Source organism: Bufo gargarizans, chromosome 8 (assembly GCF_014858855.1).
Source record: "Bufo gargarizans isolate SCDJY-AF-19 chromosome 8, ASM1485885v1, whole genome shotgun sequence".
NCBI lineage: Eukaryota > Metazoa > Chordata > Amphibia > Anura > Bufonidae > Bufo > Bufo gargarizans.
The window spans coordinates 67,065,639-67,093,132 of NC_058087.1; the positions used below are offsets into that span (position 1 = coordinate 67,065,639).

The 27,494-nt window shown below is 42.3% G+C and overlaps 1 protein-coding gene across 8 annotated transcripts in view; it reads right to left on the reverse strand.

Moving 5' to 3' along the window:
- LOC122945322 (microtubule-associated protein 2-like) overlaps positions 1–27,494 on the reverse strand; it is a 222,426-nt gene that overhangs the window by 71,951 nt on the left and 122,981 nt on the right. For 5 of the 8 annotated variants that reach the window (XR_006391113.1, XR_006391112.1, XM_044304378.1 and 2 more), the window contains one exon: positions 25,479–25,541. The exons of 2 other annotated variants lie outside the window; for them this stretch is intronic. The gene's annotated coding sequence lies outside the window, so the exon portion shown is untranslated. Of the gene's footprint in view, positions 1–25,478; positions 25,542–25,695; positions 25,834–27,494 lie in introns of those variants that run through there. One more of the 8 variants, XM_044304379.1, reaches the window with a different exon arrangement.

Sequence of the window (27,494 nt, forward strand, 5' to 3'; positions counted from 1 at the left end):
AAGTTATTTTTCTTGGCAATTACACCTCCTATTGCACCCATGCTTCAGTCCTCTACCCAGCACGGTAATTAGTTTAAGGGGCAGAAATGAACTGACAGTCTCCCTTTAAATTACTGATTTTTCATTTTTTTTAACCAATTAGTACTTCAATGAAAGGGACCTGAACGCTCCTGCCATGTTTGTTTTAATAAATACTTATATTCCCCATGAGATCACAATTTTTGAGCATCTTGTTTAGGGTTTGTTCCTAGACAGTCTCACATGGTCAGTACAATATCAAAACGTGTAGGGACATGCCCCATTGACAATGGTCAAAAGTAATGCTCAGTTATCAACGTATTCATACATTTCTAGGATGAATAACAGAGGAACAGCACAATGCAAGTTCTAAGGGAAGATGTTCAAAATTGATACTTTATAGGGAAACCAAGCATTTACTAAAACAGACACGTCAGGGGAGCAGGCGAGTTCTCTCTATTCATTTATTAACAAGGTTATCTCACCAGTAATTTTTTACTTAACCTTTCACATTATCGTTACCGATCTCTGGCAGGCTGTTCCGGGAAAGAACAGCCTGCCGGAGCTCTCTGTATCTGGCATGGCCGGATTTTACCGCAATGGGTAGGACTGGCCCATCAGAGTACCATAGGATCCTCCAGTGGCCCAAAGCTCAGACAATAATGGACGAGTAATAAAACAAGGAGCCAGAATCATTTCCTCTGATCGGCCAAAGGGACTTCAGTCTGACGCAGGGCCGGTGCTACCATAAGGCAAACCAAGCGGCTGCCTTAGGGTGCACCCTGGGGGAGGGTGGAAAAATGTGACATGGAGGGGGAGAAATGTGACATGGAGGGCTGATGTGACATGGGGGGGTGATTTGACATGGAGGGGGAGAAATGTGACATGGGGGCATGAAGGCTTACATGGGGGGTTGATGGCTGACATGGGGGGCTGATGGCTGACATGGGGGGCTAATGGCTGACATGGGGGCTGATGGCTGACATGGGGGTCTGATCTGAGGTCTGATTAACATTGGGGGTCTGATTGGGGCTTAGGCTGAGGTCTGATTAACATTGGGGGTCTGACTGCTGGTCTGACCTGAGGTGGGCGCCCCCCCTCGCAGGTGAGCTGCAAGGGGGGGGCGCCAAAATGTAGCTTCGCTTGTGTTGGCAAAAATCCTTGCACCGGCCCTGGTCTGACGCTGCCCGTTGGCCCCATTGACTATAATGGGATTTGGCAAATATGCTGGGATTCAACTGGACAAAAAACATTGCATGCATGTCACGGAAGGTGTACAGGAAACAAGACAATGCAAAATCAATATATGACTCACTGAATCCAAAACTAAGGAACAAAAAGGGAGACCCCTGCATCAGACCTGGCTCTCTCCCTCTCTGCTCATCCTATGCGATAATCCCAATGGTGGATGATCGCATATCCTCGTACCTCGACTATATAACACCTGAGCACCCTACAATAGTGAAGGGACACGACCACCGGCTCCCTACACTAGACACGGAGGGAGTCAGGGTCACCTGGGATCCAGCAAACAGAAAATCACAAATGAATGTACAACACTTAACTTGTAGAAGAACTGGGAAATAGGATCAGCATGCACACACACTCCAGGAAGCTGTATAAACCGCACACTAATGCATTATGGGGAGGAATTTAAAGGGATGCAATCAGTCCAACTACATGACAGCTGAGAGAGGCTAACGAGATGAGGAACTGAAAACCAAAAACAAAGAAAACTCAAGGAGGAGGTTCTGAAAGGCTTCTGTCAAAGCTTCTCAGCTGCCTGGTTGTGACAATGGATCCCATTATAGTCAATACGGCTGGCGGGCATTGTGATAACATCTATGCCGGATCCAGAGAGCTCTCTGCCAGAGCAGCCTGCCGGAGACCGGTAACACTGGTGTGAAACTAGCATTACTTATCAGTTTATCTCAAGGACTTTCTTTAGCAGACACCAGTTAACTTAAGACAATCCTGTATCTCCCAGGATGCATTCTAATTATCTCTTGTTAATTCCTTCCTTTGCTTTAATTTTTGCTTTTCACGGGAGAACCATTTTAGTTAACACAGACCAATGTAATTGCCCATGTTTGTATTATGTCCCATAAAAAGCATCCTGGGACCGAAGTGACATTAAATTTATTGCATATTTCCTTAATCTAATTCTGAAATCTGTCTCACATGATTTCAATCTATTTTTTGATTGTCTACTAAGCCTTGTGGAGGGATTCATATATTGCCAAAGTTTGTATATTGTATTTTTGTCATAATACTGGGTGTTATAATGACACCAGAGGGGTCCAAAAAAAGTTTAAGCCTCACTTTCTACAAGATACTAGTAGAACCAGTAGGTTGTTAAATGTGATATACCTTTACTCCGAAATATGAGCCATGAAGCTTAGCTACTATCATCACCCCATTCTAAATAATTGAATGTCCTCGATGTACAGTTACCCAGTTCACACAAAGCCATGCAAACCCATAATACTCAGCTAATGACCTTAAAGCGAATGTGTCATCAGAAAATGACCTGTTGTTTAAATCACGTTTTTATGTTAAACATTAACTTTTTTAAAAATATTTTTTATTTTTTTTATTTTCCATGGCAATATTGATATTTTAAAAAATGGTATATAATCCTGCAATTTTCACACTGGCCTCAAGGCCTAGAAAATGTTAAGACTTCATGTCTATTGAGAGCAGCTATTTGGGCTACAGACACATTGGACAGGAGCTGACCCCCACTGATTTCTATGGGAGAGTTTTCAGGGCATGCTCTGTGACCTGTGCAGAGGTCAGCGGGGAGTAGATAAGCTGTGATATCACTTATTGTGAATGGTGGATCCTGTGTTATCTATATAGAAGTGTTATTTATCATTTTCATTCTGTCTGTGCCGATAATAATAAAGTTACCTATACAGAACAGGACATCATGACCAATTAGATCTAGTGGCCAGTGTGAGAATTTAAGGATTACCTACATTTTCTAATATAGATAGTGACATGGAAAAGTAAAAAAAACACCAAAAATTCTAAAAAATATATATATATGTTTTTGTTTAGCAAAAAAAAAAAGATTTAGCAAATAGGTCATTTTGGGATGACATGTTGGGAACCTATGTGAAAGCATAGCAGACATATCTGGTAAATGTAAACCTCCCATTTACTGCAGGCTAGTGTAGCCTTATATATTTGTTTAATTGCATAAGGTCATCAGCTGCCAGATTCTGAAGGAGAGGATTATAATCAACTACTTTATTCTAAAAGGCAATGCATTTGGTGAAAATGCCATTTACTGTATAGATCATTTTCCATATTTCAATTGAATATATTGATATGGTACATAGCCACCTTACTGGCTTAAAGTGCAGGTTCACTTTAAAAATGCTTTTTCAGATAATATTTTGTTAACCTAAAAACATACAAATTCTTAATGTATTTTCATAACTTTTTTTACCTCAAATCAGAAGAATTAGAAGAAAATAGTTGGTTGTTGCATAGCCTTCAGTCTGTCTTCTCTGGAGTGCCTCCTTAATTAATTTATTACAGTTGCATGGGTGGTCCAGACTGCTGGGTAGCTACCCAATGGGAAGGTTTCACCAAGTTATGGCATATTCTAGTTTTTCGTGCAGTGATGCTTTCATGTTCTAAAACATGCCATATGAAGAAAACTATATAATGAATCTGGGGATTAATTTCAATGATTTTCTACCCATTCCATTCCATAACTGCTGGTGTTGTGCCAATACAAGTAGCACTTTCTATTTTTGCATGGAGCATAGAATAGTTATTTTATCGGTACTGGGCAGGGAGCAATTCCAAGTATATATATACAGACGTGGACAAAATTGTTGGTACCCTTTGGTCAATGAAAGAAAAAGTCACAATGGTCACAGAAATAACTTTAATCTGACAAAAGTAATAATAAATTAAAATTCTATAAATGTTAACCAATGAAAGTCAGACATTGTTTTTCAACCATGCTTCAACAGAATTATGTAAAAAAATAAACTCATGAAACAGGCATGGACAAAAATGATGGTACCCCTAACTTAATATTTTGTTGCGCAACCTTTTGAGGCAATCACTGCAATCAAACGCTTCCTGTAACTGTCAATGAGACATCTGCACCTCTCAGCAGGTATTTTGGCCCACTCCTCATGAGCAAACTGCTCCAGTTGTGTCCGGTTTGAAGGGTGCCTTTTCCAGACTGCATGTTTCAGCTCCTTCCAAAGATGCTCAATAGGATTGAGGTCAGGGCTCATAGAAGGCCACTTTAGAATAGTCCAATTTTTTCCTCTTAGCCATTCTTGGGTGTTTTTAGCGGTGTGTTTTGGGTCATTGTCCTGTTGCAAGACCCATGACCTGCGACTGAGACCAAGCTTTCTGACACTGGCTAGTACATTTCTCTCTAGAATTCCTTGATAGTCTTGAGATTTCATTGTACCCTGCACAGATTCAAGACACCCTGTGCCAGACGCAGCAAAGCAGCCCCAGAACATAACAGAGCCTCCTCCATGTTTCACAGTAGGGACAGTGTTCTTTTCTTGATATGCTTCATTTTTTCGTCTGTGAACATACAGCTGATGTGCCTTGGCAAAAACTTCGATTTTTGTCTCATCTGTCCACAGTACATTCTCCCAGAAGCTTTGTGGCTTGTCAACATGTAGTTTGGCATATTCCAGTCTTGCTTTTTTATGATTCGTTTTCAACAATGGTGTCCTCCTTGGTCGTCTCCCATGTAGTCCACTTTGGCTCAAACAACGACGGATGGTGCGATCTGACACTGATGTTCCTTGAGCATGAAGTTCACCTTGAATCTCTTTAGAAGTCTTTCTAGGCTCTTTTGTTACCATTCGGATTATCCGTCTCTTAGATTTGTCATCAATTTTCCTCCTGCGGCCACGTCCAGGGAGGTTGGCTACAGTCCCATGGATCTTAAACTTATGAATAATATGTGCAACTGTACTCACAGGAACATCTAGTTGCTTGGAGATGGTCTTATAGCCTTTACCTTTAACATGCTTGTCTATAATTTTCTTTCTGATCTCTTGAGACAGCTCTTTCCTTTGCTTCCTCTGGTCCATGTCGAGTGTGGTACACACCATATCACCAAACAACACAGTGATTACCTGGAGCCATATATATAGGCCCAATGGCTGATTACAAGGTTGTAGACACCTGTGATGCTAATTAGTGGACACACCTTGAATTAACATGTCCCTTTGGTCACATTATGTTCTGTGTTTTCTAGGGGTACCATCATTTTTGTCCATGCCTGTTTCATGAGTTTATTTTTTTACATAATTCTGTTGAAGCATGGTTGAAAAACAATGTCTGACTTTCATTGGTTAACATTTATAGAATTTTAATTTATTATTACTTTTGTCAGATTAAAGTTATTTCTGTGACCATTGTGACTTTTTCTTTCATTGACCAAAGGGTACCAACAATTTTGTCCACGTCTGTATATATATGAATCCACAAAGCTGTTCTTAATTATTTCCAGTAAGTGCAACTGCATTTATTAAAATCTAATTAGTTACGTCTCTAGATGATAGGGATATTACTACTGTAATCTTTAGATAAACATAGCTATAAACTACACTTTATATTTTACCTATTGTATTACTATTAAATATTAAAATATACATTATTCAAAACTGATTAATAAAAATGATGGCTTATTTGAAAAGTGAATAGGGGAGTTTACAACAGGCACGTATGGTTCTGATAAGTGTAATATTGCTGCTTCAGCCTCATGTCCAGATGGGGAATAATTGGACTCTAGCAATTAACCAAGAGGCTAATAAAAATGAACTAGTGAGTGGAAGTTATTCAGCTCTCAGCCAAACATTGTCTTTTTTTAACTACTTCTAATGGTTTAATTAATGCTACTTTATTATTTGTTTCCTGGAAAGGAAATAATTTCCTTTTCAGATGTTTAAGTCACGATTATACTGTGGCATTCTTCTTACGTGGGAATGACAGAGATGGACTTTTTAGAGTAATGGTCACAGCATGGTCTACCTAAAACTCTTCATGGGTAGAGAATAAAATCCAAAGGACTCTGAATAAACATAACATCCACTGCTCACAGTAACACAAAAATCTTACTATATAATCTACTCCAAAAGTGGTTTGAAGTTCCTCACAGACAAAGGCCTCATGCACACTACCGTTAGTTTTTTTGCAGTCCGCAAAACACAGAAGCCGCCTGTGTGCCTTCCGCAATTTGCGGAACGGAACAGGTGGCCTATTGTAGAAATGCCTATTCTTGTCTGCAAAACGGACAAGAATAGGACATGTTATATTTTTTTGCGGGGCCACGGAACGGAGCAATGCATGTGGGCAGTACATGGAGTGCTGTCCGCATCTTTTGCGGCCCCACTGAAGTGAATGGGTCCGCACCCGAGCCGCAAAAACTGCGGCTTGGATGCGGACTAGAACAACGGTCATGTGCATGAGGCCAAACTGTTATCAAGACATCTCATACTCATTTCTGATTATGCGCTGTCCTCCAGAGCAATAAATGGTCCTTCTAAGGAGTGTACTCAGATTATTCAACCAAATATTTGCTCTTCAAATCTGTAATAGGGGAACCAAAGACCACCTTTTTGAGAAGACCATCTTTCATTCAGACCAGATTTCCTGTGACACATTGTCAGTCCCACCATATATAATTGGTACTGCGGCCCATCTTCTTTGAGAAGAACACCCCCTAGAAGACAACTTTCCAATGCAATTTTGGGTGGTCATCACAAAGAGGTTTCACTGTATTGCAGTTGTGACTCCTGAATTTAAGATAAAGAAGTTTCCAAGGAGCCAAAGCTCAAAATGCAATCCCGTTACATAGATACTTCCACTGAATATTATAAACAACATAGATGTAAGAAACTTTTACATATACATGGCTCCCCTCATACATGATACTCCCCAAAACTCATGAAACTCCCCAAAAGTGTGATGGTATAAGTTCAAGAGCCAATCTGCTCTCTCTATGTCTGTTTTACTAAATACTCCACAAATCTCCAAAACATGCTAGAATACCTTTTCTTATTACTCTACATTACACTGTATTGAGAAAAGGTAATAGTAACACGCCAAAATATTCATACATTTCCAGAAGGAACAATAAAACTTAGAATTCTTTCACACTTGCGGCAGAGGATTCCGACAGGCAGTTCCGGGACTGAACTGATGCATCCTGATGCATACTGAACGAAATGCTCTCCATTCAGAACGCATTAGGATAAAACTGATCAGTTTTCTTCCGGTATTGAGCCCCTAGGACGGACCTCAATACTGGAAAAGAAAAACGCTAGTGTGAAAGCACTCTAAACAAGGTATGTTCTAGAATTGCTATTTAATGGTGATGCCAAAAGAGCTGATGGGTCCTAATTACACCAGTCCATGTATCTTCTGTTTTTTGTTTTTGTTTTATTTGTTTCATTTTACTGTTAGATTTTTGCTTTACCTTTGAATAGTCAAACTTAATTTTATTTTTCGCACACAGTAATATTAAGTGGGCATCTACTTAGAAATAGGTGTTTCATGGCCTAAATTCTTCCCTGGTATCTATGTAGTTAAGCTTCTAAGTGTAATGCAGGCACCAATTACAGTGTCTGGATTTTGTGTTCATTTGCATAGTATTACCCATAATTCCTATTACATTTAGCTAATCTCTTCCAAATTGATTCTCGGCTCAACAGATATACGCTGAGCTGTGGCCTTTGTGTTAGGTAAGGTGTGATGTGTGGCAAGGTCACAAAATCACACCACACCACGCTCCCACCTTAAGCCTACTTAACGAAGATTTTTGCTCATTACTGTTATCACATAATTTTCCTCATTTGCTAAAGAAGCCAAGATTTGAGTCTATAAATATTGATACGTCGCGGTTCTGAAAGTGCTAGCATTTCCCCTGCCAAAATTGCCTGCTATGCGTTGCAGAGTATATTCAATGTATATAGCTTCAGGCTTGTAGAAATTGAGGAATCCGACAAAGTCTTTAGGAATTTAGCCCGAGCAAATAAATATCTGTAATTTATCTAAGGTTGACATGTCTGGTACCTGCTACATCAGTACGTTCAAGACTGGATGTACATGAAATATCCACCACTTAATAAGTACCCAAGGGGGATAACTATAGCCTTCTCCAAATCTAAAATCCAAGTGCTGCTTGTCCATGTAGAAAAGAGTTAGCACTCCCAGGGCCGGTTTGACACATTGGTGGTCCGAATGCAGAAATACTGTGTCATGAGTTGACACCCTGCACAATTCAGTTCTATCCAGTGTTGGCTACTATTGAAGACTAATGGAGAGGTCCTTACGCTTACTTGTTTTTAGCTGATAGTTCATATATGAGCCATCCGCTATCTTTATTCTTTCTTCCACTCTAATGTTGTTCCCCTAACGTAGTCTCATGTGCAGCCCTGTAGCCTAAATTTGCCATTATACCTCTGGTTCAGCAGAGGGCCAGAGTCGCATCATACTGCAATTACTCTGCTGACTCCTATCTACAAGACGCAAGTGATAGATCAGTGATACAGAACTGCTGCACTCTAGATAGAAAACACACACTGCAGTATCAATGTATTCTAAGAGATGCAGCTTCAGCCTGTCTCTCCTGCCTTCTGCATGTAATAGGTGAATAATAAGCAAGTGATGAGAAGAGCAGTGTGGAGTTCATCTCATAGAAATACACTAGAGGTTCTGCACAAAGCACTCACAGATACCAGAGAAAGCCAGTGTGAGCAAAGGGAAGTGTTATAACTCTACAGTTAATCATTGTAAGGACTCACCTACTATACACTGCTCTCTTGGTCTCTTATATAAGGAAGACATGATATCTTCAGCAGCACTCTATGCTTGAGACACTTACAGAGAAATAGTGAGGGTAGAAAAGGAGGTATCAGAGCTACCAGAAGAGACGTGATAGATGCTAGTGTGATCCAGCAGTTCCCAGGAAGTCAGCCCCACAGGGGGGACTGACCATCTGTCTACACAGGAGAGTAAAGTGTGGTGGACAGACTGGTGTACCATGACCCAGGTACACATCAGGGATGGCTTCAAAATATCTCCTCCACACACTGCAGAACTCCATACATACCTTGGCATGTGGTGCAGTTTTTAAATCTGATGCAGGTCAAATTGTGCAGAGGTTTTCCCCCACAGATGGTAACCTTTGCAATGCAGAGGGTGAAATCCAGGGCAAATCCGCAGTGGCATTTCCCCTATGGACGTACCCTAATTGTGACTGCGCGAGTAGGTAACTACACTGAGTGCTGGCGTTTCACTTCTCAGCGCTTTGTACATTGCCGTTAGGTGTCACTTTTAAACTATACCTGCTTTATGTAGCAGCTAAAAATTATGCTAAAAATACTTGTAAAGGCTTTTAGGAAAGATTAGAGGAGTCTTTATTCCTGCTGAACAGCTATTAAAATGTTCTGGCTCACAGTAAAAAAAAAAGACACAGCCGAAGCAAGAATGAAAAGCACTCTTTCCAGTGGCAGTGGCACTTTCCAAAGCCCGAGGGAGACCAACCAGGGTCAGAATTGCTGTTAACTCATACAAACAGTTATTATATTACGGTAGGCTGTTACCAAATGGGCTTACTGACATTTTACACGTAATCTGCCGCAGATGCCACATTGCTGGCTTGCACGAAATCTAAAAATGTGAATATGAAATATAGTTGATCTATCATAGAGCAGTGATGGCTACCCTCTGGCACCACTTCTGTGCTGTGAAACTACGACTCCTAGTATGCTCCATCCATTTCTATGGTGTTGTGAGAACAGCCAAGCAAGTGAACATCTTGGGAGTCGTAGTGCCGGAGGTTAGCCATCACAGTCAGAGCGGGAGAGACGATGAGCTCAGGGATGAATCGTGATCTAGGATTTGATTCAGTACTTTAATGCAGCAGAAAATCTGCAGGCTTTCTGCTGGAAATCCGCAGTATAAAAAGAAAGGCATGAAATGGTGCTGTTTGTTGCCGATTCCATTGCATAAATGCTGCTGATTCGACACAGTTTTCCATTGCAAAGTAGGAAATCAGCAACGAAAATCTACAGTTGACATGATGCAGATTTAAGGGGATTCTGTCAGCTAGGTTTAGCCTACAGAGCCGAGGACATGCGCTGCTAGATCGCCACTAGCACGTCCACAATATACATTTCCCATAGCTCTGAGTGCTTTTATTCAGTCACCACCGCTTCCTCTGAATCTTCCCTTGCTCCCCTGACGTCACACAGTTAGAGCGCTGTAATCTCGCGCATGCTAGCTAGTGCATGCGCAGTTCATTCCCTGAGGCTGATGCCAGCACAGGGAAGGAACACTATGTCCGCACTGACATGCAGCGTCTTTGCGCATGCACGAGATTACGGCGCTCTAACTGTGTGACGTCGGGGGAGCAAGGAGGAGATTGGGAGGATGCGGGGCGGTGCTGGGCTCCTTCACAGTGGGCGGTGCTGGGCACCATAAACTTTGGTAACAGCTCCTTGCGATCCTTACTAGCCTCATTTGCATATAGATAACTGACTATAAGCATTCAGAGCTATGGGAAATGTATATTGTGGATATGCTAGTGGCGATCTAGCAGCTCTATAGGCTATACCTAGCTGACAGAATCCCTTTACAATCTGCGCCACAGGCCAATTTCTGATGCTGAGTGAGGATAAAACTCATTCGTTTTGCTGATACTGTATAATACTGGAGATTTTCTGCACGCAATTCCGCGATAGGAAATCTGCAGCATATTCTCTACGTGTGAAAATACCCTTATGGAAACACACACCAAGTAGATTTAAACTGTGAATGGTTCATTTCACCAAGGGCTTTTGCCAAGGACTGGTGCTTTTAATAATTTCGGAGCCACATAAGTAACCATGCTCAGAGCAGGGAGTTATCTGCACATTAGGCTACTTTCACATCTGCGTTTTTACTGGATCTATCATGGATCGGCAAAAACGCTTCCGTCAGGATAATACAACCGGCCGCATCCGTTATGAACAGATCCAGTTGTATGATCTCTAAAATAGCCATGACGAGTCCGGCACCATTGACTCGCATTGTGTTTCATGCCGGATCCGTCTTGCTCTGCATCCCATGACGCACTCAAATACGCTGCTTGCAACGTTTTTCTGTCCTGCATGGGAACACAACCAAACGAAATGGAATGCATTCTGGTGCATTAAGTTCCATTCAGTTCAGTTGTGTCACCATTGACAATGAATGGGGACAAAACAGAAACATTTTTTTCTCCGGTATTGAGAACTATGATAGATGTCAATACCGGAAAGGAAAAAGCTGATGTGAAAGTAGCCTAAGATTTTTATTGTGAAAAGTTTTTTTCATTGTGAAAGTACAAAATGTTGCAGAACAGATTAACTTTACATTTCAGCGATTGTTAAAGGGAGCCTGTCAGCACGATTTTGAACTATTATCTACAGCGGATAAAGAGTCCAGATCACTATTTTTGATTCTTACTATGCCCGTTTCCCCCGTCAGCACTCAAAGCTGCACTGAAATTCAGTCCGGACTCCTGTGCTGTTCTGATATAATAGAGAGCACTCGTGCGCATGCACAGCAGTCCTGACAATGTATTTCAACTCAGCCCTAAGCAATGACAGCAGGAAAATGAGGAGCAGTAGGTAAATAAAGAATAGTGATCTGGACTCCATAGCTGCAGGACTACTCATGTATTACTGTAGATAATAGTCCAAAATCAGGGTGACAGATTCCCTTTAAAGGCTGTATTATAGGCAATTGCCTCCAGTAAACTCCTTCAGTACAAAGCCAGAAAATACCACCAGGCCACTCAATCCTCAAGAATGAAGGAGTCACAAGCACAAGAAAATTCTTGAATTAGCCTCCTAGCGGAATGGCCAAGAGAGCTCATGAAGAAAGGTGGAGCCATGATAGGGGATCGTTAGCTTGTGGAAGTGTATCTGACTTGGCATGAGTTTGAGTAAGCCAGTTCTGCAGCCTGTGGCACATCAGTTCTAGGACATAATCCTGGAAGTGTGAAACCAACATCTGTCTAATGGTTTTGGGAAAAAAAATTGCTGCTTCCCTTAGTCCTGTTTGTTCGCTGCACAATGAGATGCACAATTACAGCATTTAGTTCTATCGGCTTGCAGCTATACATTGACTAAGAAGATAGTCAACATGGCAATAATGTCACTGTCCTATGTGAAGAAGTGCCTGTTCTACTGCATGGACAATTCTGCAAACAGGGGAGCAACGCCTGGAGCCGACAAGAAGTATGTGATAAAGTTGCAACCGTCCTGTCACTGTGGCACTTTTAGAACTTCTTTAAAAGGAATCTGCCAGCAGTTTTTTGCTGCCCCCACTTTTAATCCTACCAGCTCCAGTGCATGCCAATGAGTCCTCATATTCATGAGCTCACGGCTGTCCCCGCCCACTTGCTTCTGATTTACATTTTTTTTCCATATGAATCAGCAGGAGGTGGATGGGGAAAGCCAGGAGCTCTTGAATATGGGGACTCATTGGCAAGCGCTGGAGCTGTTCAATACAAGATTCTGGCAACGTGGCTGGAGCAATTAAAGAAAGCGACCCAGCAATTTGCTAAGGAGACCTGTCACTACTTTATATTGGCCTCAGTTAAGACACCATAAAACTGGTGACAGATTCCCTTTAAAGAGTGTTATGCCATTTCAGACGTATATTTTATTAGAGAGATGATAACATTTCCATAGAGGATAATTATTGACCCAGAGGAGCTGAAAAGTTTACCAGACCTAGAATAACAAAGACATATGTTTTTTGTTTTGTTTTTATACATATGACCCTACAATTCTAAGATGATTTCTATATACACAGTGTAAAGAATTGTGGGGACAACATGCAAAAGAGGGGGGCTCAGTACAAAGCGGTGTGTCCAGCCTGAAAATTCCCAGTGCACACCGACCATTTTCCCAGCTATCAAATGTTGGCTAGTACCGGTATGTGTTAAAATAAAATGAAATAAGAGCTTCATTCTAGTGCCCTTCCACCTATTAACACTGTATAACATTGCATTGAATAAGGGTTGGATTGGAGCTCAGTTTTTTTCTGATAAGGAACCCCACATCCTCCGTTTTTCATGACAGATCCAGATTCTAGCTGCTTGTAGCCACCACTAGGGGGAGCTTACTGCCTAAGATTTATTACCGAGTTCAGTGAGATTAGTGTAAATCAAGAGTCAGAAAGCTCCCTCTAGTGGTGGCTGCAGACATCCAGATCAATCACCTGTTCTTTTGGCTGCGTGATGAGAAGCAGAGGATATGAAGACTTTTATATAGATGTGGCGGTGTGAGTCCGTGTGACTCACGGTAATATAACTGCCTTTCTAAATGTCTGCACTGCGACTAGAGCGGCTTCTTCCTCCAACTACCAGCGTGACGCAGTAGCTGATGCTCATTTAAACGGAGCTGTATAGTGTAGACAACACTCGTAAATCATGAAGCCTGACAGGTCACACTGATACCGAGTGGGAAGCAAAGATCCTTGAAGGCATGGGATTAAGGAGTTTATTTAGTCTTTGTGTACACAATGGCCTTAATACAACTTCTTTTGGGGGCTCTCTATTTTATATATATATGGTATATATTTTATATACTTGCTTATTCTAGAATAAAACATAAACTTGGTAACTCATCTTGCACATCTACAAAGCTCTCCTTTTCTGTGCTGCACCTTTCTACATCTCTTTTCTCATATATGTAGTCTTGAGGACCAACCCCCATATCATCAATAAAGTCTAAAAGGTTTTGTATCAAAGAAACAGACCATAGAGACAAGTTATTGTCTACAAAGGCAACCAATATGTTTTTCTATTAGACCTTTGGGTCCCACTATGGTATCAGAGGGGATCCTCTGGTACTCTGGTGGGCCAGTCCGATCCGGTACAAATGGAATTACACTGCAGTATACTTGAAGGACAAAAGGGCAATGGCATAGCACTAGTGACGGCAAAGAATCCAGATTCACCCTGGCCCCTATAACTGGGGAAAAGGTACCACAGTTGCTGTAATTGTAAGAGCCAGGGGTTGACACAGACATCAGTGGGCCCCCCTTCAAAAACAGTATGGGCCTCTTGCTCTCCAGCAGTGCAGCATCAGCCTCCCCCAATAAGTCTCTCTAGCAATCCACCAGTATTTGTGGGCCATGAATGCTCAATCCCTTGAATATAATTTAACAGACAGTAGGAAGCTGTGGGCCCTCTTATCTACTTGGCCCTGTGAAGCTGCCCAGGTTGCACATAAGAAGCTACATATGTCCACATATGCAGATGTGTAATGACATGTCATGCTAACTATACAAAATGTCATGTAATCAATATAGTAAGGACATTTTTGGCAACATTTTTAGAGCCTTCAATGTGCTGGATGTACAGGTGGTCCTGTCCTGAATGAGCGATTACGCCATCATTCATGGTCCAGTACTGGGGCAAAGCAATCATTTTCCCAAAGTAGAATGCAGAGGTGCAAGTAATACCCTTAAATCGCTCAGTACTGACAACCAGCAATAGCACAGATGACAATGAGAAATACCATCCATTACAGTCTTCTATAGACAGTGAACATCTTATTTAAAGTTTTGTTAACCCCCTGGATCTTCTCTCCTATTGCTCTGCCTATAGAAGACTTTAGTGTAACTATAGCACACAGATCCTATACCAGGAAAACCAAAATGTACATGTTATAGGTTAAAATAGAATTATTTGAAGCTGTACTGTACAGCATATAATAGATGTACAGTGACCCACTGAAGAGCTGGTGTGGAGGATAGGAATGGTAGTCACCATGACGAAGTGTTATGTCACGGTGCACTCCCTCAGGCCATTGCTCCCTGGGGATCAGGGTTGTGAAATTACAGAACTGAAGAATGAGTTAAACATAACAGTCTTTTTTTTACTAAGTTCAACATAGAACTTAACATACATACAGTAGCAGCCAGCTTTAGATATGAAGGCAGGCAGGCAGGCTGGTTGGTGGCAATTCTGCACTTAGGTGATACTAGTCCAGTGTTTGTTTGGTAATGGGTGGCTTGGCTGTAGTCCCTCAGATGTAGCAGTTCACTCTGCTGCCTGGAATCTCAAGGCTTTATTTGAGAACAGTTTGGAATGATTCCCTCTAGAGGTAACAGGAGCAGGAGCTCTTCAGTGTGCTTCCTCTCCACTCTGTCTCTGGATAGGAACTCCCTCTCTATGCAGTAAGCTGGACCAGCCCACTCCTACCAAGAGGAGAGGAACAGGGTGGTTAACCCTTTTCCTGCCAACCTTTCCTTGCTGGTAGTGACAGCCAGGAAATAAACAAATACAATACAGAACAATACAATTTGTAGTACTCCCAGATCTGGAGTACTGCAGATATCCTGGCTAGGGAATTATGGGATAAAGTCATAGGAAGTGTCTGGGTAAAGGAGTATACTTTTCAAACAGGTTCTTTTTTATAGACGTTAATGAAAGATGGGTTCAAATAAATATGAAAGCGCAGGGAGGCTACCATAGGATTCAATATTTGCTGTGTCAGTTGTATTTTGTAGCTGCCTTAAGGCCCCCATACACAATAGTGTATTGTCAGTCTAATGTGTGTGGAGATGTTTGGGGAGAGAAGGATCGGCAAAGTGAATATTTTTGCCTGATCTTTTTGTTCTCTCGGGAGATAAGCCAACACCAGAGGTGTCTGGTTCTACACATACACATTCAGCTGAAGCCAACTTGGATGTGTATAGGGGATTCGGGAGAAATAGCTGTTTGGTCAACAGCTGTTGAATGTGCATGGCCGTTTTTAGGAGTAGTTTGTCAGTAGACTACACACAGCTGATGCACTACATCCAGTAGTCCATGCAGATGGAACTTTAGAAATTTGTAAGTAGCTGTAAGGAGTGACTTGTACTATGAGACATGCAGTGTAATAAGAGTCAATGACTACATTATAATGGGTAAGAAGATACTGCGAATCGGATCAATAATAGCTCCATATCCTTCAAACTATGAATTTCCATGGCTCATTTGTTAGCCTCCTTGGATGAAAAAAAGCACATCTTTGCAATGTATCTGAATATTTTAGTGCGGTGTATCTTAAAGGACAACTCTACCCTCTGGTAAAATTCATGCTGCATGATCTGCACTACTGACTGCACAGTGGGAATTCTCTGTATACAGCAGTATCTTAAATAGGATTTTCCTCTAATATGCTAAAAAAAGTTCTTTGGATTGTTCTCCTTTGACAAGTTGTAAAAACTTCTGTCGAGCCGTTTCTTAGTTGTGCCTGTTTCTGGGAAAGCTTGGTTATAACTACTAAGGTGCTATGCAAAACCCCAGAGCTGTATGCATGAAGACTGTACAGGAGAATACAGAGACACACAGCGCTGTACATCCACTGGGTGGAGTGATAAAGGCTCCATCGGGTGCTACATCTCAGGAGTTATTGTGAACCGGACACACGGCTCCGTATATACACCACACGATGGAACCTGCATGGGAACAAACTACGACTCCATACTGTGTGGTCTCCATGTGATGCTGCGCAAGCGCCATACAGAAAATGTCCATCCATACAGCATCTGGGGGAGCATGCCACTTTTTTCAGTTGGATTGATATGCACTAAAAATATGTATTCTTAATGTAATAGGAAAGATACGGTGGCACAGTAAAGACCCCATGCACTAGAAAAAAAGCTCTATTAGGACTCCATAATAGCAACACACAATCTGCATCACTGGATAATTAGGTAAATATGCTGCTGAGGACTCTGGTAGGTGATGAGCTCTATACTAGCTGAATTTTGTCAATGACTAGCTGTCACTTTTGGAACACCTGCAAGGTAATTATTAAAGAGTCTGCACTTTCACACAATTTCATTTCATTTAATAGAGAATGGTGTAAATAGCAAATTTCAAAATTACTTAATTTAAAAAAAAGCATGCCTGCATCCACCTGAAAAAAAGCTGTAAAGTCATGGCCACTAGGGGTCACTTCCACCTAAGTTGCTGTCCACTGCCTGTTGTCAGGCAAGATCTGCCCCAGGTAAGAGAGAATCAGGAAATTACTCACAAGAAATGGGGGCTAGAAAAGAGCTGGGCCTGATAAAACGACTGCTTCTGGTAACCACAGGAATATACTGCCTTTCTATAAGTGTGTGATTTATGTCTCCTTATCAGCTTTCCCAGCTCCCTACAAGAAAAATATATATAGGTAAGGGAAGTGAGGTCACTGCACACAGCACTGGCAGAAGAGAAGGGAGACACCCCCTGCTTGTGAGAGAAATGCATCTTACATCAGCTGAAACAGAGAATAATATGGCTGAAAAAAACTTTAGGGATGCCCAAACATAACTGTTCCTTTACAGTACAGTTGTGATTCTACAAAGAAGCCCAGCCATTATGCAAACTTAAAAAACAAACAAAAAAAAACTGAGGTATGCTTTAAGTAACTAAAGAACACTGTTTTGCATTTGTCACAAATAGGTTTGGAATGGATCCTTTCTTTGCTAACCAAATGTATCCTTCTGACTTGGAACAGTGGGATGATATTTTCTCCCACATACAGTATTGCAGTATGTACTTAGGATTCTTCCTCTCCATTTCCCAGAGGAGATGGAGGTGTAACATCGCATCTGCTGTTGAGTCCTTGAGGTAAGACACAAATGAAGGCTAATTGATTTAGCAGCAACATCCATAACTCACTTGCTACTTCTGTTTCCCTTGACATCTTCTCACAACCATTGATTGTTGTCTAGTTGCAGTCCAGAAATTTAGGTGCAATGATCTAGTCAGTATATTCTGTTACAGCCTCAAGGTGTATGAACTCAACTTTTGGTTTATGTAAACCATTCCAGTTCCAAATTTCAATCACCTACTGTATCTCCTGTTTAAAGGTATGGCCCTACCTCAGGTTCCCGCAATAAAGTTCATTGCTGGCACTGCAATAGTGGATAACAAGTGAGACAGGACAGGTCCAAAAGTCCTGCAGCCCTTCTATCCAGCAGGCGTTGTTAAGAGGTGTTACAAGTGTCTGGTCTTCGAGTCCGAGGATGATGAATTCTAGTATTATGTACCAGAAGGAAGGGAACATATATATGATACCTCTCATCTCTGTGAGCCTGTAGTTGCATTCTAATAGAAAGTATTGACTATACTATTGAGCAATGCAAAAAAACTACCCAAGCCATTGTTCGGTTCTAAATGTCTAAACTCAATAAGCTTTGGACCTAAAAACAACAAAGAAAGCTCTTTAACGAGGTTGTCTCATCTGGAACATATATGGTCTATAGCTAGGATACACCCATAAATGTCAGATAGGTGTGGGTCCCACCTTTGAGTTCCGCTCCTATCTCCAAAATGGGCCCTAGAGAGCACACCGTTCATGCATTTCTTCTTCTCGATTCACTGCTATTGGACTTCCAAAAACAGCTAAGCAAGTGCACTTGTCTTATAGCAGTGAATGGAGAGCAAGCTTCAGAAGGGAGGCCACCCCTCCAATTTATCACTCAGTGACCTCCAAAAATATCTGAGCCAGTGCTCAAATATTTTCAGAGGTCCCATAGTGGTCAAAGGAGGGTGGCAGTGCATGTGGGGCTTGCTCTCCCTTCACTTCAGGACTCTGTTCTGGTGACAGGTCTTAGCCATATGCCATAACAAAATGTTATTAATGTCTATATAATATATATACCGTACATAGTTGTCTTTTGATGAATATTTTTCTAAAAAGCAACTATTCTGTTCTCTTTCACACAATCCTGCATCTGACTGCAAGGCAATTATCTGCAGAAGAGACTATCCTCTACTGCTGTATGTGCAACATGCAATGCTAAGCCCCTCCCCTTTGTGTAAGACCCGCCTCTTCCATGATAGAAGTGGTAGGAATGAAGAAGAAATTAGCACTTGCATTCTCGGCACGGCTTTTCCAGGACTGTTCATTATAGAAAATTCTGCAGACTGACCAGTATCGTTGTCTCTGTCTACTTTTATCATCCACTTCTAGATGATATCTGGGCTTTATTGGACCCATACAGGTCTTAGTTACATCATGAGAACAGACAAAAAGTTATTATTAAGACTCAGTTGCCATTAATGACCAAAATGTGCATTATTTTGATTCATATGAAAATGATGTAATGAAGTGAGCAAGATATGGACATCATTTGGATAGCACAATATGCTGTCGGCAAACAACGATTCTGTATGGGGACGAGCGATGGCATTAGCGTTCGCTCCTCCCCATACTGTGGAGGAGATCACTGCATGTAAATGCAGCAGTCTCCTCCACTGACTGGCAGGCAACTGTCGGGAAGAAACGCTTCCTTCCCAACAATCACTTGCTACATCTGGCATTGTAAAAGGGCCTTAACTGTGGAGTCAACCCAGCTGGTTGTCACTAAGATAAGAAAACCAAAGCAAGTAGCTGAGGTCAAAAAGTTATGAAAGACTGATTAACAAAGCAATATAGAAGCCAACAATAAACAACAGAGACTTATATAACACACTGTATAAAACACGCCCAGGATGAGCAGGGGTGAGAGACGCAATGGTGAGAAGTGAGACACAGTGAAAAATAGGTGTTAGGAACAATAAATATAAGCCCCCTTGTTGGGCTCCAAAATTGTGCTCTCTGTTTCATGACAGGTATGTAGAAGTGGATCAGCACTCACTTTTTGATGCTAATAAATTTTCACTTTATTGCCATAAACAAAATAAAAGGCAAATGTGACTCATTTTAGCTAAGTAGCCTTTTTCCAACAAGATTTATTCGCTTCAAAAAGTGAATGCCGATTCCCTTCTTCTACTTGGATGTATGGCCCTGCAAACCACCAGCACCAAAGTGCGTGTACAACTTGTGACAAGTATGCTCATGTTTAACGTTAAAGAAGTCGGGATATATAGGTTAGGCTTTGCTAAATCAAATCTGTCTTTACATCCCAATATTATAAAATGTCTTTCTCAATATTATATGATGCAATTAAAGATGACCTGTCACTGCTCTTGACATGTCTCTTTCAGTAAATTGTTTTCACATGAAATGACAATTTTGGAGCATCTATTCTTATAACTGTGTTGTGCCGCTACTCTATTATTTGTGCTAGAAGTTTATGAATACATTGTCAACTAGTTGTTACCAACTGAGGGATTGTCCCTGCACAGTCTGACGCTGTCCAATCAGTGCCGGCAGTGGCAGACTGTGTAGGGACACAATCCATTGAGAAGATGAATGGTAATACCCCAGTTCATACATTTCTAATAAGAATAGAGGGACAGCATAACATAGAGCCGTATAAAAAGATGCCCCATAATTGTTTTTCCATGGAGAATGGAAGTAGTAACTAAAACAGACATGTCAGGACAGATGACAGGTCTTCTTTAAAGAAAGCAAGACCAGACAGGAGAGCCCGGTGAAAGGAGATGATCAAATAACTGGTGGAAAAAGCATTTATGAGAAGCTCTATATGTTAGTGAGAAGGAACGTTGATCCAGGGATTTGTTCTGATTGCCACCATATGTCCTAAATATGGGGCAATTGTCATCTGCCCCATAGTTTTTTTTGCCTTCTTCTAGATCAACACTGTTGGACTTGATGGACCTGTTATGTTATTATGATAGAAGATGCACATTCTTTACAGATCAGGCTTTGCACATAGACGACAGCAATCCTGAACTGCTTCTTCATTCTTTACCGGCTGCTGGTGTTGGATATAATTAACACATGCTGTCTGCTTTCTTTCCACTGTGAATATATTCACTGAGACACTTGTGGTTGTGTTAAAATTGCCACTAAGAGGTGCTAACTGCAGACTCAAAAAATCTGATGTAAATTATTACTGGATGCACAGTTCATTACAGCAGCATGCAAGTCAGGGGACATCTATGGGGCCTATAATTTGTTGGGCAGAAGACCATTATAACCCAGTACTTTTTCTGTGAGACAAAGTATAGAGGAAATCAATCTTGTTTAAAAGGCACACATATCATTCTATTTGCGTAGTAGTTATTATATTAGCTTGGAGTGGCTGGGCGTGCACATTCTTCAACTCAGGCAACTCTCCATAGAGTTATGTACCTATATCCCCTTCGAATGTTCAGATAAAAACTCTTGTGGTTTGTCCTTCAGTAGTTAGTTCATTCAGGGGACATTAACCCTAACATTTATCAGATCTCTTTTTGATATGAAGATGAATACAACTTATTCTTTCCTGTAAAGGACCATACTGGGTTGGGCAGAAGACAGTTTTGTTCTTCAATGGGACTACTGCCAGTCAGTCCAGTAACATGTCTGCCCACATCCAGGGGTGGACTAGCTATAGAAACTGTAGGGAAATTTCCTGGTGGGGTGATGCCCAGGGGGCCACCGAGCCCTCCTCACTGCTGTAAGCAAGGTACATAACGATCTGATGCTCTCAGGACCATCAGGTACTTATGCATCTTGTTGGCGGCCGCAGGTGCCCTCCTCAATTCAACTGAATAGTCCTAAGGACAGTGATACAGTTGAAAAGTAAGGCGGGGTTAGCAGTATTGTGTGCTGCACTGTGGTATTTGATTCTGCTGGGTTAATATTTTGTGCTGCACTAAGTTACTGTTGGCCCGTCCACTTCTGTTGCCTCACCTACTAGCTCTGGTCCTGCCTACTTGCGTTGCCCCACATTCTGGAGTTGCTTACAACATTTAGGTTTTTATCCAGGGCCACTTTAAGTTCTCCGTCCACCCTCGCCCACATCTCTGCTTTATTACATGTCTCCAGATCTGAGGACCTCAAGAAACATTTTCATAGATGCTCATTTGCAAAGAGGTGTCTCCCAAGGAAGAGAACCATTTTGCCAGTGCCACCTCTTGGAAGGGGCTCCCTATAAGTCAAGATCCGACTTTCCAACAAGCCTTAGACTTGACAAGGGATAATTGCCAGACCAGATATCCATCCATAGACAGCAGTAGCAGGGTTACCAACCAGAATATTTTTTTTTTGACAACATATCCCAAAATCATGCACAGCCAGCATTTTGTCACGGCTGGGCGTGGGGGAAACCCCCAGCCGTGCGGTGCCAGGAGATGATAGGGTTACCCCTTGGCCGGGACCACAGAGTTAGGGAGCAGGTCACCTCCTATTGCGTCCCTCACTCTGTGGTCCCGGCCAAGGGGTAACCCTATCATCTCCTGGCACCGCACGGCTGGGGGTTTCCCCCACGCCCAGCCGTGACAGTATGACCAGAAGGATGGTCCCCACCAGGCAGATGGAGGAGACAGGAGGCTGCTCCAGCCAGCATGGCTGAGAGCAACCTACTGAGCCCAGCCAAGGACTGAGGCTTTATAGGCCAAGAGGCCCCACCCAACGATCAGCACACACCCAGTGAAGTCACACACACTGGGAAGGGAGTTAACCCTTTCAGCAACACAGAAGGGAAACTCACATAAAGGGGAAAGCACACAACCTCACTCACCTGTCTCCGACGGCAACGGCATGCGTGGCAACCGTGTCCTCCAAAACAGCCAACAGGCCGAGACACCTCCACAGCATGCAAACATCGCCAGACGTTGCCGCGGACAACCGCAGGTGAAGGGAGGAGTCCAGGTGCACATAAAACATCACCTCGTGCACAACAAACAACACAAAGTGCACACAAACACACAAACGGGCATTCACACAATACCCGTTGCCAAGGGCAACCGCACGCACACTTGTTGTCCGCGGCAACCGCACCTGAGGCAAACAACTAAGTGCCCCAGCTGCGGTTGACGAACTCCCAAACCGCGGGCAACAGCATGCGGCACCCAAGGAGTCACGACCATGACCAAGGGTCGTGACACATTTTTTATGGATACATTGGAAAACCCAAATGAATGATGAATGATACAAATTATAAGTAATACAGGTCTATAGCTCAATATACTGATAAGAACTAATTACCAACATTTACTGTGAGCTGTAAGATGATGATAATTACCACCAAAATAGTCTAGTCAGACAGGAAAAAAGTTGCCTATTTTTACTGGACTGTCCAGAAATATCTGAACGGTTGACAACCCTGCACAGTAGGATTCTAGCTAGCTGAGTGCGATGCCTTGAGTGCGGTTTAGGCAGGGTACTGAATCTCCTTAAAGACACAAGGACTGGTCTCTTTAAGGCATTTCAGTCCCTGCTTAAGCCATAGATGCTAATGAAAGATATCAACTCTACTATTTTCTGCTTAAAGGTATTTCCAGGAGTTTAGTATTGATACCCTATCCTCAGGATAGGTTATCAATATCTGATGGGTGGGTGTCCAACCCTTGATGGCCCCACTGATCAGCTGTGAGAAGAGGCCACAGTGTCCGGTGAGTGAATGGACCTCTCAAGTTAATGGGCCTGACCTGCAATACCTAGGACAACCAATATACATTGTACACATTGTTCTTGATCTTGCAGCCCAGGCCTATTCACTTGAATGGGATTGAGCTGCAGATAGGCCAGATAGGCCATATAGGCATCTTCAAATAGCTGATCGGTGGAGGTGTCATGAGTTGGACTCCCAGTGATCAGATATTGATGACCTATTCTGCCTTTAATTGCTTACTCCTGTCTTAAAAGAAAATCTATGTTGCTGTGTCAATTGTGCCTATCTTTTTATTGCTGACAACAATGCTTGTTCTGGTCAGAACTTTACGTGGATCAAAATCACAGGCCACATAAATATTGGATAATGGAACTTATCATATGGACATTGATTTAGGATAGGCATGCTAAACCTGCGGCCCTCCAGCTGTTGCAAAACTACAACTCCCAGCATGCCTGAACAGCCTACAGCTAGCAGCCTACAGCAGAGCATTGTGGGAGTTGTAGTTTTACAACAGCTGGAGGACCGCAGGTTGAGCATAGGAGAAGATTTTTATTTGCATATCATCTCTGGCAATGCTGACTAATGCGAGCCGAGTGTTTACTATGTGGACTTGTACATGTAAGCCTCACCACTAAGGCCAATGACTGGCTGCAGCATGAGAATGACATACGCAGGACTGGAGAGGACTACTGGACCAACGGGGGATGAAATGTGTGGATGCTAGTTATTTTTTTTATTTGATCTCATTGCCTACTATTACTAGCCACATTTTTTTCAAATACCAAACAACCCCTTTAATGGTAGCATGGTTTATAACAAGGACTCCACATTTATGTTTTGCTACGTTTCCCCGGACAATGGCACTTTGTTATTTTACATGACTGACTTAGAACTGTTATTCTTGACCATCCATCATTTGGTTATCTATATGACTGCCGCGAACTTGGCAAACGTGACTGAGAAGGTAACGCTAGCCGTGCTTCAGTTACATGACCACTCTGGTCAAATAAGCAGAAATTATAGTGTAAACCCTAAGGTAGATTTGACCATCTCTAAAATTTTTAATAATTGTTGTGTATTTTGTACGTGGCGAATGCTTTATTGACTATTTTCTGCACATCTTCATTCCTCAGTACATAGTACTAATTATTAACATTGTATAAGGAACCGGATTAGGCTATATGCATTAGATCTAAACATGCCATCTCATAACTGTAGACCATAAGCAGGAATGGATTACACACCTGACCAGCATTTTAATTCACAGCCTCGTTCATAATGGAGCAGCTACATCACCTCCATGATCTCACAGACCAAGTAATATTACTCTATTCCATTATGACTAGGCAGGACTCCAGCAATGGAGTAAGACCCCGTAGACAATATTCATTACATTTTATTATTCTCTACAATGGGCTGCATGCAGCGCAGAAATATAAAATGCGCATATTGAGGTTTACTATTCTAGTACACCCCCCCCCCCCCATTTATAATCATGAATACCACCAGCATCCAAGACGAACTCCGTATAAAAGGACCTCCACACAATCTATAGGTCGTCAAATGCAAACTGTTAATGAGGTTATTCACGCTAGGTTAATAATCGTCATATGCAATCCGGAGAAGCGCATACGGTATATTGCACATATGGATACTACATGGCACGTATAGATAGCTAAAGGCCTGGCGCGAGCTGCTGATTCAGCAGCCAGACCTGTCTGCACGTACAAGTGAGTCCTGCAATACAAGGATGATGCAGCGAAAATACAAAAACGCTTAAAAAACAAAAAAAAATGTCTAATGCCGGTGACGGAGCAGATGTCAATTACGAGCGGATACGTTATTAGTTAACACCGTGACTGCTGACGGGGCACAAAGGCAGCTTGCCGTGGAAAGGGTTAACACAGGAACCGTCCATGCTACATGCAAGGGTTAACACGATGCAGGCTAATAAATAAGACTAAACATGTCAATGCCTAGGACTGCAGTCTAAACAGTCATATTATATATTTTTTTACAAGGCATTTAAAGGGGCCATGAAGCTGCCCATTCTGGCAAAAAATAAGTTAGTGTCGAGCTGGCGGCATGTACTGCACAACAATAGCATTTTGCAAGCTAGAAATATAGTGAAGCACTGGCATAAATACCTCTTTATCCGGTTGGTGAAGCAGGACTGAGAGGCAGGAACAAAAGGATGAATCAGGCAGGAACTGGAGAAATAAAACAGAGGGGGACAAGAGGATGAGATGTTAGCTTTGGGATTTTTTTTTATTTTTTATTTTTTTTCGTACAAAGCATTGGGAAGATGCCCTCCCTTGTGCTAAGCGAGGCTCAGTAGACAGCAATGATGTGGATTTAACACACCTTCTGTTCCCTGGCACTGCAGCATAATGCTCTTTGTTTTAATTCAGCTGATGCTTAGGAAGAAGGTACTGGCCGAACTGGTTAATAGCCTTATGTGAAATCCAGAGGCTACGATCCACTTTATTCACTCCCTCCCTTCCTTTCCACCAAGCTTTCTGCCTAGGACTGTGTGAGCCACCAGCCTGTCTCTATGAAGCCTGCAGTGGTACTGAAGAGAGGGAGGGCGGAAAAGAGGAGGGGGCTGGGGAGAAAAGGAGAAGCCGCGGAGGAGAGAGAGGAGAAAAACCTATATTGGTGAAGGGAGGAGGGACGTAAGAACAAGAGAGAGAGGGGGGAATGATGGGTAAATGAGCAGGTGTTAAGATGGAAGAGGATGACGATGGAAACAAAGAATAGGAAACAAATAAAAAAACAAGGTGGCGGAGGAAAAAATAAACAGAAAGTCAGTGAATTAAAAGGTTAATCTCAGAGCAGATAGGATGATGGAAATCTAGGAATTCGAAGAAGCTTGCCTCTAGATCCGGAATGTTCTAGAAGGAAGAGCAGACAAGAGGCACGTCATCGCTCACTTTCACCGTGAAGCTGCCCTGGTGTCTATAGAGCGGCTTGTCACAAGATTCCAGCATCCACTACCTGACAGGCATTTTAATTGCATCAAGCCAGGCATGCCCCTAGAGCAGGGCATCTTGGTACCCTCTCTACCAATACAGACTCACAAGACTACGGGTTCTACATTCCACTGAACCAGGCTACAATAGGGGCACTCAGCCTGTCAATCAGCTGATCATCACTGATTAGCCATGGGATGAAAAGGAGACGATTGACCTAAGGACCACTCTTTCTTTATAGTGATGGGACATGCTGAAAAGTTCACAATCCTAAAAGTCTAAGGATACGGTCACACGGTCAGGTTTCCTAATGCAGCTTTGGAAGCCAAAATCAGGAGTGGATCATAAAAGGAGAGAAACTATAAAGAACAGATATGACTTCTCCCTATTTTTAAATTTACTCCTTGTTTTGGCTTTCAAAAGAGCATCATGAAACCTGACCGCTTGGCCATTCCCTAACACCATTATGGCATCTGCTGCTGCATGTGTCCAGTTGTAACACCCCAGAGTTGTGTTACTACACATCTCTACCCCGCTACTGCCCTTTAAGAGCTTTTATATTGTCATCTGATATAATTTGTATTATGCCTCCACAAATGTGCATGTAAAACCATGTTAAATGTAATTGTTTCATTGTAATTTTACAGGACCACCAGCAGGTGGCAGCATCATTGGTAGAGATAGTTTTATTGTTATGGCCGTTCAGAGTGGAACGATCCTGTTCTATTCTGCCCCCTGCTGAGGAGAAGTGGAGGATTCCATCCTCCTGCAGCAAGTGAGGGAAAAAAACTGTTAGAACCAGATCTAGTTTTCCCCCTGTAAAGGGAAGACAGCAAGAACCAAGTCTCGGTCTGAGACTTGATAACATTCTCAGTCTGAGCCCTGCAGCTCAACTGAATGAAAGGAAAGCAGAAAGTTACAGACAACCTCCAGTTCCAGGAAGAAAGCATCCCCTGAGAATATATCTGTGAGTCAAGTCCGGAGACCTAGGAGAAGCCATTCCTCCTCAGCTAGTCTGTCCCCACAAAGCACAAGGTACAGTTCTAAGCAGAAGATTAATTCCTGCCACAGTTACTACCAGCTACCAAACAAACGTCTTATCCTGCAAGCTCCTCACATATCAAGCAGAAGCATTTATTCCTGCCAACCATTGCTAAAACCTGCTGGGACCAGAGACCAAAGCTGTATACT